An 11,777-nucleotide genomic window follows, 5' to 3' on the forward strand; every position below is an offset into this window, starting at 1 on the left:
CTGTGCAGGTGGAGTTTGACTCTGCTGGTGAGGCAAGGCTGAGGGACAGGTTACCGTTGTCGTAACTGAAATGGAAGAGCTTCTTAAGCATCAAAAGTGATGTTTTTCAGTGAGTATGCCCTGAGCCTGGGGAGGTGTTACCTTGGCCACTGAGATGGAAGCTGTTGCTATAAGCTCCTCAGCATATGTTTTCCCTTCCCCTGCATTGAGAAACTCTTCCCAGTAGTCCTGGAGGTGTGCGGAGAACAGGTTCTTCTCGTGCACCCACCAGGCAGCCACTAGACTCAGCAGCTTCTACGGAGGTGCTCAAACGTGCTCGGTGATCCTCAGTTTTGCCCTGGCTTCAGCCTGCTGCTGCTGCCCAGGCATTTCTGTTGTGCTCCTACAACAGCACTCATATCACAAACATAAATAAGTAAATCAAATATTGATAAATTAGAAGGAGAAGCAATTGTGCTTCAAACAGCACAATTATATAAACCTTGTGAAATGATCTTTAATACTGTGATTCTATGACCTCCAGAATAAATTAAACAAATTGATTTTACACCCATCCATGGAATAAGACTTGATTAGTTACAACTTTGTTTCTTCTATTTCACAAAATATTATGATTATCAACAGCATGAATAGAGCTTTTGTTTGATGAAAAGATGGCCAACTAGAGAAGCATTTGCTAAACAGTGAGACTTAAGAAGACCCACTTTTTAAAGCCTGTGATATCCATGCACTAGAATTAATGGCTTTCAGGTCTAATGCATATGTAAAGTTTCCTGCTGGCGGGATGATTCTGAGCTGTGTTGTTGACAGAGCGCATACATTTGTGGCCAGTCTCTCCACGGCGTCCTGGCAATATGCTAGGCATGGCACAACGGAAAAGCACTATGCAGCATATCAGTTGGAAATTGTAGCACTAAAAAAGGGTTGTACTGAAATTAGCTTTACTAAGCAGGATGTGTTAATTGCTTATGAAGCCAGAACTCAATTTATACTTGCAGTATTCACTAGAATATCGGCAGGTAAAAAATAACCATATGTGGTCCCAACTTCTGTTTCCCCATGCAGTCTTCCTTGTCACACATTTCCAGTTTATCTGTTCCACTGAAAAGTAGGCTAATGGGCCTTGGCTATCAACAAAAAAAGCCAACTGGTCCCCAGCCCAAATAATAGATCTGGCAGAACATTTAGCCCCTTGATCTTGGTTGTGACTCTTTCTAGGAAAGAGAAGTACCAACTTTCTTCCCCTCTGAATTTCTCTTCTGGCAAGCTTTCCAACCGGATTTACTCTCTAATCTGCACTGGTGAGGTGGAAGAGCATGCTGTGCTGTGCCTGGTTCTTACGAGAGGCTGTGGTGAGTCCTCAGAGGTACAGGAGGATGCGGTAGGCTGCCCTACAAGTAGGGAAAAAATGTGAAACACTGTCTCTTTACTGAGTTGGAGTTATTTCATAACCTTTTAAATTCCTTTATTGTCTGTAAGAAAATTCTGCTTGATGACATGGGCTTCATAAGACACGGTGGCAGCAGGGGTATTTGTGACTGGCATTTCCCTGTGATGTTATGTATTCATGGGCGAAAGTTTCCTAAGTTTCACAGGCTGCTTTCTGGCATCCCTTTGTTCGCCTTTTCCCTTTCCTGTCACCGTAGCTTATGATATATTAATATCGTTGATATTTCCTGAACTTCCAGGACCCAGACCAATGGCTCCATTGTGCTGTCCAGAAATTAAACGGAAACAGAGTGGTACCATAGGTACCACAGCCTGTGCTGTGCCATCGCCCTTGGGTTGCTGCGTGCCTTCTGGGCACAGCTCTTGCTACTGTGCCACAGAAGCAGTCACTTCTTCCGTAAGTGGTGTGGGCATGGGGCCTTTCTGAAGAGAAGCCACTCACAAAGCTATGAAAATTAATACCAAAAGTATGTTCCATGTGGTGGCTTTTCAGCACTGTATATGAACTGTGGCCTTTCTGAGACTTACAGCAGACCCCTTTGGGTGCCCCCATAATGCTGTTCCTCTCAAAAGGACCATACAAGATGCCAGCAGGCATGTCCGTATTGCCCAGCATGGCTGCACTGTGGAGTGTACACCTGTGTGTGAATTCACACGTCTACCTGTTTCACAGGCTCTGGATAAATATACTAAATTTATAAATCATTGAGGAAACCAAAATGTATTAGTGGCACCATGAGATGATGCCTAATTTCCAGTGTCCTAACTTGTTAAAATAAAAAGCATTTGTTGCAGCTGGATTTTTTTTTTTTTTAAGTACAAAGAAAAAGTGACAAAACTCTTTCAGTCTCTTTGCAAGAGAGGTCAAAGCTTCACTGAAATTACACGATACAGGAGTATTTTTAACAAGCAGGAAAATTCCTGTTTTTAAATGCAAATCTGAAGTAAGACAATGTAAATTATAGAATGACTTCAGTGAGTTATTTTATGACCTTGTGCTCTTTAGAGCTATCGAAGGGAGTTAACTGTGTTTATGGTGGGTGGCTACATAGTGGAAATGGAAGGAAATATGTTGCGGGGGTGAGAGTGCTTGGCTGTCATGATACGTAAGTGATGATTTAGGGTTAGTGAGGATGTTCCTGTTGCCTTAGTGATGACTGTCTTGGATTTTTGTGACGGAGTTTACAAGAATGTGGACTTTGGGTTTTGCGTGGTGCAGCTGAGGTAGAATAGTTGGGCTGCAAATGCAAAGGTAGGGTATGGGCATAGTTACTCACACTTATCCTCTGCTGAGTGCCTCTGGTTGTTTCATGTAAATCCCCCTCAGTTTATTTCATAAAAACCTCCCTTTTTTGGAAGGCCACCACTCACCACTAACTCTCGCGGGATTTCTGGATGGGAGTTACACACAAAACCTAGAATCCTCCTGTGTACTGTGTCTTAAAGAACCCACCCAAGCCAGCAGCCAGCATCTGCCCCTGCTTCTGCCCGTTTGAGCAGCCATTGCCTACAACACGGCTTTGCTAGCTTCTTCAAATGGACAGATATACACTGCAAATAAGAAAAGTTATTTTCTCACTGATTATTTTCCATCATGACAGGGTTTTATTACCTAGTCTTTAGTGGTGCTGGACAGCAAGAAATCAACAGAAACTCTCTCCCCTTCTTTGCATTCAAGATATCTCACCATTTCATAATCAGTGCACCAGCTCTGAGGCGATTGCGCGGTGGGACCAGCTCCCCGGCGCAGAGAGCAGGGCCGCTGCCGGCGCCTGGCGGGAGGCCGGCCTTGCTGAGCTCCCCCATCACTCGTGCCCCAAACCCAGATGCTGGTTGTGTCTGCCGTTGCGTTCACATACGGCGATGATATCCTACTGCCCCTTCCCTTCAAAAAGTAAAAATAAGGGTCGAGGTGTCAGCTGTGGAGATTCTGTCAGGCTGAACTTTCTTTTACCGGCAGAGGACTGTACTCAACCCATGGAGAAGGGACTTGGTGTGTCTGAGGTGGCGGCTGGTGCCACAGCTGGAAGAGCCCGCTCGGTCCATCCCTACAGCCTAGATGGCCAAAACGCTGCAGTGCCTTAAAGTGTTCAGGAAAACCTTTGCGGTGGTGTTACCGCAGCCACTGGCACTTTTTCCAATACACTGCCTTATCCTTGACCTCCAGCTTCATATTGGTTCCTGAGAAGTCTTTGATTAGGAGCTCAGGGCTCGCACCGGCAGTCGGCACAGAAATGCTCACGGGTCTCTGATGCCGAGGACGTGGGTTTTGTGGGTGGGGGAGAGCAATTCGCCCCGATCCCCTGCCTCTGGAGTCAGAGGGAAGATCCCGGCTCCCAGGGGAACAGGAGTGGTCTCAGAGCCTGCAGATTTTTTAACGCAACTCGCTTTGCTTATAAAACAGCGAGCTCTTTGGCTATTGTTAAGAAAGAGACATTTTTCAAAAAGAGTTGTGTTGCTCGTTTTAAGCTTTTAATTGACTGCCATTTGTATGATTATATATGAATGAAGGAAGAAAAAGCTTAAAAAATCCCCCAGGTTCACTCTCCATAGAATGGAAATAAGTCTCGACTGTTTACAAGTGTTCCTTGTTTTGCATTTGCAGTCCGGATCTTTGACTTCCTTTTGGACTATTCTCCACTGGAAATGAGTATTTGCTGCCAAAATAGTCCACCTTTTCCTGAAAGATTTGGTATTAATAGTTTTGACAGAACGTCTTGTTCCTGTGTAATACACTGATTCAGTCTAGCAGTTGGTCTTGAACAGGGATACAAAATGCAGTTGTATAACTATTTTATTTTGAGAGGAAATTATCTGCAGCTTAATAAAGAAATTCTGAGCTTACACTGTTTGTAACACAGCGTGCATGTCCAGAAGTTAGGAGGAAAGTGTCAATGTTAATTACTTTGCAGATTGCTGCGCTTGCTTTTGTTTAAAGAAACAAATGATTTTTATTAAAATGCAGCATGTGGCCTATAGCATTTCAGAAATGCAGTTACAGTATTTTTAATCTCCAGAGATGGCTTTTCTCATCTCTCGCTTTGAGACCCCTGTTTGTCCCAGCACACACAATGCTCCTGCTGTTCTCGCTCCGCGCAGCCTGCCAGGCCCCGAGTCTTAACTTCATTACGGGCTCTTAGCTGATTATGTGCTCCAGGTTTTCTAACTGCAGAGGACCTTTGCAGATGTCCTTGCCGAAATACTCGTCAAGCTTAGATGCTCTTGACCTAGCACACATAATAGGAATGATCCCAAGCTTGGCTAAAAGCACCTTTGGAAGGGCTTGTGACATCTTCTAATTTATTTTTCTTAGTTCCCATTGTTTAATCTTGGTTGCTATTTTTTATTAGCAATCACAGTCACCATGTGACAGGGAATGAATGATCTTTGATAAGAGTTATTTGGTTCTTACGGTAGACAAAAAAAGTGATTTATATTCTTGCAAGACTTTTCCCAAGCTAACTCAGTAATTATTGCTGTAGACTGTAGGAACAAACTGAAATGGCATTGTGTACTTTGTGCCACCAAGGAACTCCCGAATGTTTTAAGGCACCTTTACATCACACTGTATCTGTGCCACCATTGCAGCTGTACACAATTACTCCTACATATTATTTGTTTCTTCTGGCAATTAAACAATACTGTAATTTTTTTTTTTTGCCAAGGTAGAAGTTTTCTCTGCCCATACACAAAATGTGTATTTGAAAAATACCCTCTTTGCTTCTCTGTATTTTACAGCACAGAACAGTATTAGACACTTTTAGGGAGTTAAGAGAACTGGTAAAAATTCTTGAATGTCCTTTTTCTCCTTAACAACTTAACTTCACTTAAATTATTGGGGTGGTCCAGGCCATCAGTTCAGGCAGGCTTTAAACTGCTATTGTTATATGTTATGGAAAACTGACCAGGATTTTTACGCTTTGTGGAATTTCATAATTTTTGTCCTCTCTTTTTTTTCTAAAGACTTACTGCCTCAATGCCATTGCCAGTTTGGCACTGGGCTTCTGTTGTACAATTAAAAATGAGTTCCTGATTAAGTCAAACAAGCCTTGTTTTGTACCTATTGACTACGTAAATTCAGAAAGAAGAAACTCAGAACATTTAAAGCTGAGAACACAAAATTTGGTTTAGCAACATGAATCATCTTTTCCTATTTCAACTTTTCATTTACACATAGCTGTTTATAAAGAAAACCTCCTGATAATTAATTAAAAATTGAATTAAAAAAATAATTAAAAAAAGCATGAAGTGTCATTGGTGGGGGAATGTAAAGCAGAGAAGGGGTGAGGGTAGGGAAAAAGTGTGGTCGGTCCTGCTGGTAGCTCTCAAATTGTTTTGTTAAATTTGACCAAATTTGACCGATTTTAACCTTGTTTCTTAAGAGGAAGACAACTCAAGACAAATACACACCAGGCAGAGTCAGAGACAGAGCAAAACCAAGGGCATGCAGTTTCTGTCTCTGAGGCTTGCAGCTCAGTTATTACAGCTGCAGGGTTATTGTGAAAACTACAGTGTTTCCGTGCAAATGCTGATGGTCCCACAACTGAGTGCCCTGGTGATTACCCTGCATCCTCTCTCTTTAAAGATTTGCCAGATGATCTACAAAGAAGAATGATCTCATGAATGACAAATTTGCCTTGTCAAAATAGGCCAATCGAAGCAAATTCCTCCTAGAGTATACTGTAAACGGTAAGATGGAATTCAAGGGGAAATATGTTGCTTAGACTTCATAATGGGGAAAAAATAGCGCTTGCTTTTAGTGTTTTAAAAGGAAGTGACAGTATCTGGTAACCCCAAAGGGTGTGTTTGAGAGCTGCAGATGAAAAGAGCTGCAAGCCTGAATTTTCACCTTTTCTTACTCATGCCTGAACTAGCATCTATTTTTTGTAGTCAGCAGCACCTAGCAGAAAAGAGCAGCTTTTTGGGTTTCGTAGCTTTTTGTAAACAAGAGCTCTGTTTGTAGCCCTCCGTACATTGCTCTTCTCTCATCTGTCTCTGCGAACAGCTTTTGAGCAGCACAGTGCAGTGCAGCCAAATGGTTTGTACAACACAGCAGAGGATCCTTCCTCCAGGGGTAGGAGCACCTCTTGCTGTGGATTCCACTAGAAGCCAGACTGAGCACACAGAGAAAATGGCACGATAGAATAGGTCTATTATATGAAAGTATCCTCATCTGTGAAATTAGATGGAAAGTCTCTCTAGTTAGTGCCTCCTTTGTTATAATTATCTGAAGAATAAATGGATGATATTTCTGTTTTCAGGATGGAGGGGGATATCACATGATATACACATGGGTGTTCTCAGATGGATGGGAGATATAGTTTGGCCAGAGGTCCCAGCCCATAGGAAAGAGGGAGAGGATGAGGCTATTGGCCTTGTTTGGTGATAGCAATAAAACTTAAGCTTAATCCTGAATTGTCTGCAGAGGAAATGATTTTACATCTTAGGAACACAGCAAACTAAGAATCTTTTCAGACCAATGTCTTCTGAGAAAAGCTTAAAACTTCCAGTTGTTTTTCTAAAGCTGGGATAGAGAGAAAACAAAGAAGCAAACATTGAAATTTCTCTAGTGGTGTAAATGTAAGTGGTTTTTTGCCTGATACGTAAGAGATCCCTGTTCCTGGACACTGAACTGTGTGACGACTTAAAGCATACAGAGTAAAATATCCCATTTTAGTTATTGATATTCATACTCAAGAATTTGCAGCAATCAGTACAGTAATATCCCACTTGTCTGGTTACTTTAAAAATAAGGCTAAGTGCATAGGTCAGGAGGTGAATCCTCCAAACTCCTCGTGAAGTCAGTGTCTTTTGGGAGGCATCATTTTCTCTCTGGGAAAGATAAAATAAGAGCCCAACTGCTGCTGACTCCTATTGGAGGTGCTCACTGAAAGCAGGGACACAATGATGCCTTTTTCACTAAATGCCCTTAGCAGGAGCAAACCTGCTGGTGGGAGATGCAATTAGGTTGGGCAGAGCAGGGCCTCTTTTTTTACTATTTCATTTGTAGAGAGAATGCTGGCAGGGAGCTGGCTGGCGTGTGGTGCTTGCACCCTGCTCCCACCCTTGCCGACGGCACGTTGGTCCTTGCCTGGTGAGCTACTGCTTGCTGAGAATGGGTAAACTCGTCTGGAACAGCAGGGGCTATCTTGATCCTGTAGCTAAAAAAAGAGCTGAAACTGGAATGCGGGTGGAGAGGTCTAGCTAGGAGAAGCAGCCGTACGGAGAGGGGAGAGCGACGCCGTCCATGAACAGCTCAGAGCAGGTGGTGAACATTGGCGATGTGGAAAAGGACAATGGTGGCACAAGAGCATGTGTGTATAAGCTGCTGTAAGTAAAGTAATAAAGCAGACTAGAGTTTAGGGGCCCGTTAGTAAATATCAGAGCAACCAACCTAAATGGTTTTAAGATGCAAAAGGAGCTTTTGCTGGGATCCCGTAATGGCCTTACCTGCAATACAAGAAAGTAGATTTGTTGACTGGGTCCCTTTCAGTCTCACAGTTTATGTTTCTAAGTTTCAAGTAATTCATATAGCCACACACTAATTACGCATATATATTTGCATATATTACTATACAGTCTTTGACTGTCTCACTTGCCCTCCCCCAATGCGTGTGTATATGTACCTACACAGGCACCTGAGAAGAGAGAAGGAGAAATAAAGGATATTGCAACAGAAAATGCTTACTATTAACATCATAAATTTAATTCTGTATCTGTTTCATTGAGAATGATTGTTTTAACAGTGGTAAATTCTTATTTGTTGCAATACTCTGTAGCTAAGAACAAGGGAAGGTGACCACATCCTGCACAAATTTTAAATAGCGCAACAGTAGCAAGCACTGCCCAGTATTGTGGTTTTACACATGTCAGTCCTGGTGACTTTTAGATGCTGTAATCCATCATTAATCTAATGGTTCACTCTCATTTCCTCATCTGATCTTTTTTATTTGTTTTTATTTTACTAGCACATTTACTCCTACCCAGGAGTGGATATTGTTTCTGAAGTTTGAGTACATCCTGTAGGTGTGGTTAAAGAAGAGCTGGTGGGGAAAAAAACCTCCCCTGACTCCAAGCTGAGCTATTTTTGCAGAATTTTATGAACAATCCTTGTCTTTCTGTAGCAGGTGCTGGAAACTCAACAACCATCAGAGAACCCTTTTTTAGTTTAACTGCATTTTTCACCAGTCAACTAAAAAGGAGAATGTTGCATGTTTGTCATATGTTATTTAATAAATGTTTAAAAAATATGCTTCTTGAATATGTGCTGAACCCTCTCCCTCCTTACGACTGTCTTATCAAGGGTCTTTGCCCATAAAGGTGCTGCTGAAAGCCTTGCAGGGAGTCACAGCTCCTCGCATACAGCGCGTACACTGCAGAAATACAGCGCCGCAGCTCAGGAGGTGTCCTGGTTGCCTCCGAGCAGTAACTGCTGTAAGAAGGCAATTATGTTCCTGTCTCCTGCTACAGAAAGCACGGAAGTGGAGTGAAGCCCTGAGTTTTGCCCCATTGACTGTAGATAATAATCCTAAGTCAGCAAAATATTTAATGGTATCTTTCATCCATGTGAACAGGTCTGTTAACCGAGGAGCTATGTGCAAAAAGCCATGGACAGGAGTTAAAGATTGAAAATGAAAGTGTCAGAGTCTGGAAATAATGAAGCTAAGATGCTACATTCCTATATGGAGGCTCCTTAGCTTGTAGAGAGGAGGTGAAAGAAATAACATTGCAGTGAATCCTTCACTTTTTGTAATTGCCATTAATTTAGTTTTTCATTGTTTTAACTGTTACAGATCCAAAATGTGATGTTAACTCTGCTCATTTGCTAAAACTAAGTTAGAATTGAGTTTGTTTCCCTCCAGGTAAGTATTGAGTATGTGTACCTTTTTCCTAAATAAAGGAAAAAATAATGACTTCTGAATGGTTGTATGGTTCATTTAACGTTTGAGTTTGTTTTTATTGCAGTACTGCTAAAGCTTTTGTTATTTTTATTCTCTGAGTGATGTGTGACTCCTATCCAGCTATTTACTGTTTTGTCAGCTCTTTCCTGGAGGAGGTTTCTATGGAGTGTATTTATCTTTCAATTAGCAAAGTTTTCTTTGTAGCTTTATGGATTAATTTATTTTGCCTAAGCATAAAACAAATCAAATATGGCATAGCAGGTGTAGGAATGAAATAGTAAAGATCCTTTAGAATATTTTGCAAGCATTTTTATCACAGCTGCTGGAGTCCTTGCAAAAGCCTTTTGTTCAAATATTTCTAAGGGCAGTTTGCTGGCTTTGGAAATTTGGTAATCTGGCACCATATAATATACGCAGTGGTGGTACCTCCTGCCGCAGACCTGTGCATTGCCTTTCTGAATTCTTTAGTGGGTATTGCTTTTCCATTTCACAGCTAGGGACACTAATTGCATGGCGGTAAAGGCCTAGTTTTTAAAAGATATTTTGATGCCTTGATGTAGGGACATGAAAATACCAGTAAGTTCCCACACATCTAATGCAGGCAGGGACTGGGATGCAAAGTGCCTTTGGAAGTCCCACTGAGCCCCCACCTGCATCTTTAGTTGTGAACATCTAGTGTTAAATGCACCTGGAGGTCTCAAAACAGGCCTGTTACATAGCTGTACACAGATTTATTTTCATTAGTTTGATACTGTACTTTTTAACTGCTTAGCCCATCTAAGTGAAGCTCCGCTTGTTGACCCAATCAACACCTTTGGTTGTTGCAGGAGAGAGGGGAGAGGCTTTGAGCCTTGCAGGACTTCTCTGATTTGGGAAGATCTGTCATCTTCAATAATCAATTTTTATCCATTTCCATTGCAAAGATAGCCTTGAAAATGCAGAACAGTCATTAGGGACAGCAGCATGGCTCTGTGCCGTTGTTCAGGACTGAAGGTGTTATGCACAGCCCCTCTTTGCCCTGCCCTGCTCCCCTTGGGTGTGGTGGATGCCATGGCCAGAGGTGCCGGACTTGCAGGCGAGCTATCACGGTCATCGGCTGTGGGTAGCCCCGGCTGCTGGGGGTACTGGCAGCAGCTCCAGTGGGTGAGTGGGCACATTTGGAGAGCTGCCCGTGGGGGCTGTGGTTGCTGTGGGTGAGACAACGGGCAGAAGAGTCCTTGGGTTGACTGGAGACCTGTGAGCCAGCCTTGACCTCAGGTCAGCACTGGCCTTTGCCGCCCACCTTTAAGTTTAGTTTACCTGTACTGACTGAGTGCAGGGAGTGAGTGTTTGTCTTCCTGCCTGTTTTGGCCCAGTTTTAAGGCTATTACCAAGTACTAAGAGCTATATGGAGCAACAGGGGAGGTGGGCAGGTGCGTTTGAGTCCTGGTGAGGACCAGACCACCAGGGAGAGCAGCCTGCCAGAAGCCCTGCTCCATCCAGGAGAGACCAGCCAGCATGGCTGTGGAGTGACAGGATGATGCTTCTTAGGGAAGGAGCTGAGTGGAGAGCAGAAAGCAGTAAGCTGGAAAGAGATGTTTTCTTGGTCTATGATCATTTAGACCCTCTTACAAGGCTTGTGCTCTGCCACCAATGCCAAATCCAGTCTCTGTCAGTTGCCAGCACCTCTTATTCTTGTGCTTCTTCTTAAGCTACCTCTATAGACACGATGTCCATCCACAGTCTTAGTGCCCCCAACCACTGTCTGCCCTACTTCCAGGTATTGTCTCTGGTGTCATTTTTATACCCTATCAATAAGTAATAAAAACATCTTTAGGTTATTCTAGGGGCTTTGCTTGCCTCACTGGGCTTTTACAAATCTCTCCTTTAAACCACTCTGTGTAGCAACATCATGTCAATCTCATCTGGATTTCATGCAGTCGGTGCTGCGCTGTGCAATGGTGCAGAGCGGCAGCGTGCTGGGGCTGTGCTGCCGCTGCCCTGCTGTGCTGGGCACGCTGCTGAGGCAAGCTTTGACAGCGATGGTGCAGCTGTTGCTGGGGGTGCCGAGTCCTAGGGGAGGCCTTTGCAAAAACAGAGTGGGGCAATTCCCCACTGTCTTTGTGATATGCTTCGGTAGAGCATACCAGCTTTTAAATGTAGATTTCTGCAAATACAGAACTTTCTGCTCTCCCATAGCTGCAGGAGTAATGATAATATATGAGAGGCCGATGTATTCTGTCCCCAATCTAGACCCTGCTCTCTACTGAGGATGGCATTTTAGAAATGCCTGTGGCTGCCTGTGCATACAGGCATCACAGTTTTCTCTGAGTCAAGGACCTTGGGTGTCAAAATCAGAGATTTTTATTGTACAACTAAGGAGAGCTCCTCCAGCTGTAATCTTTGGCAACTGGCCAGTTTATTTTTTTCACTTGCAGCGAATGCCCC

This window comes from Dromaius novaehollandiae, chromosome 2 (genome assembly GCF_036370855.1).
Source record: "Dromaius novaehollandiae isolate bDroNov1 chromosome 2, bDroNov1.hap1, whole genome shotgun sequence".
Lineage (NCBI taxonomy): Eukaryota > Metazoa > Chordata > Aves > Casuariiformes > Dromaiidae > Dromaius > Dromaius novaehollandiae.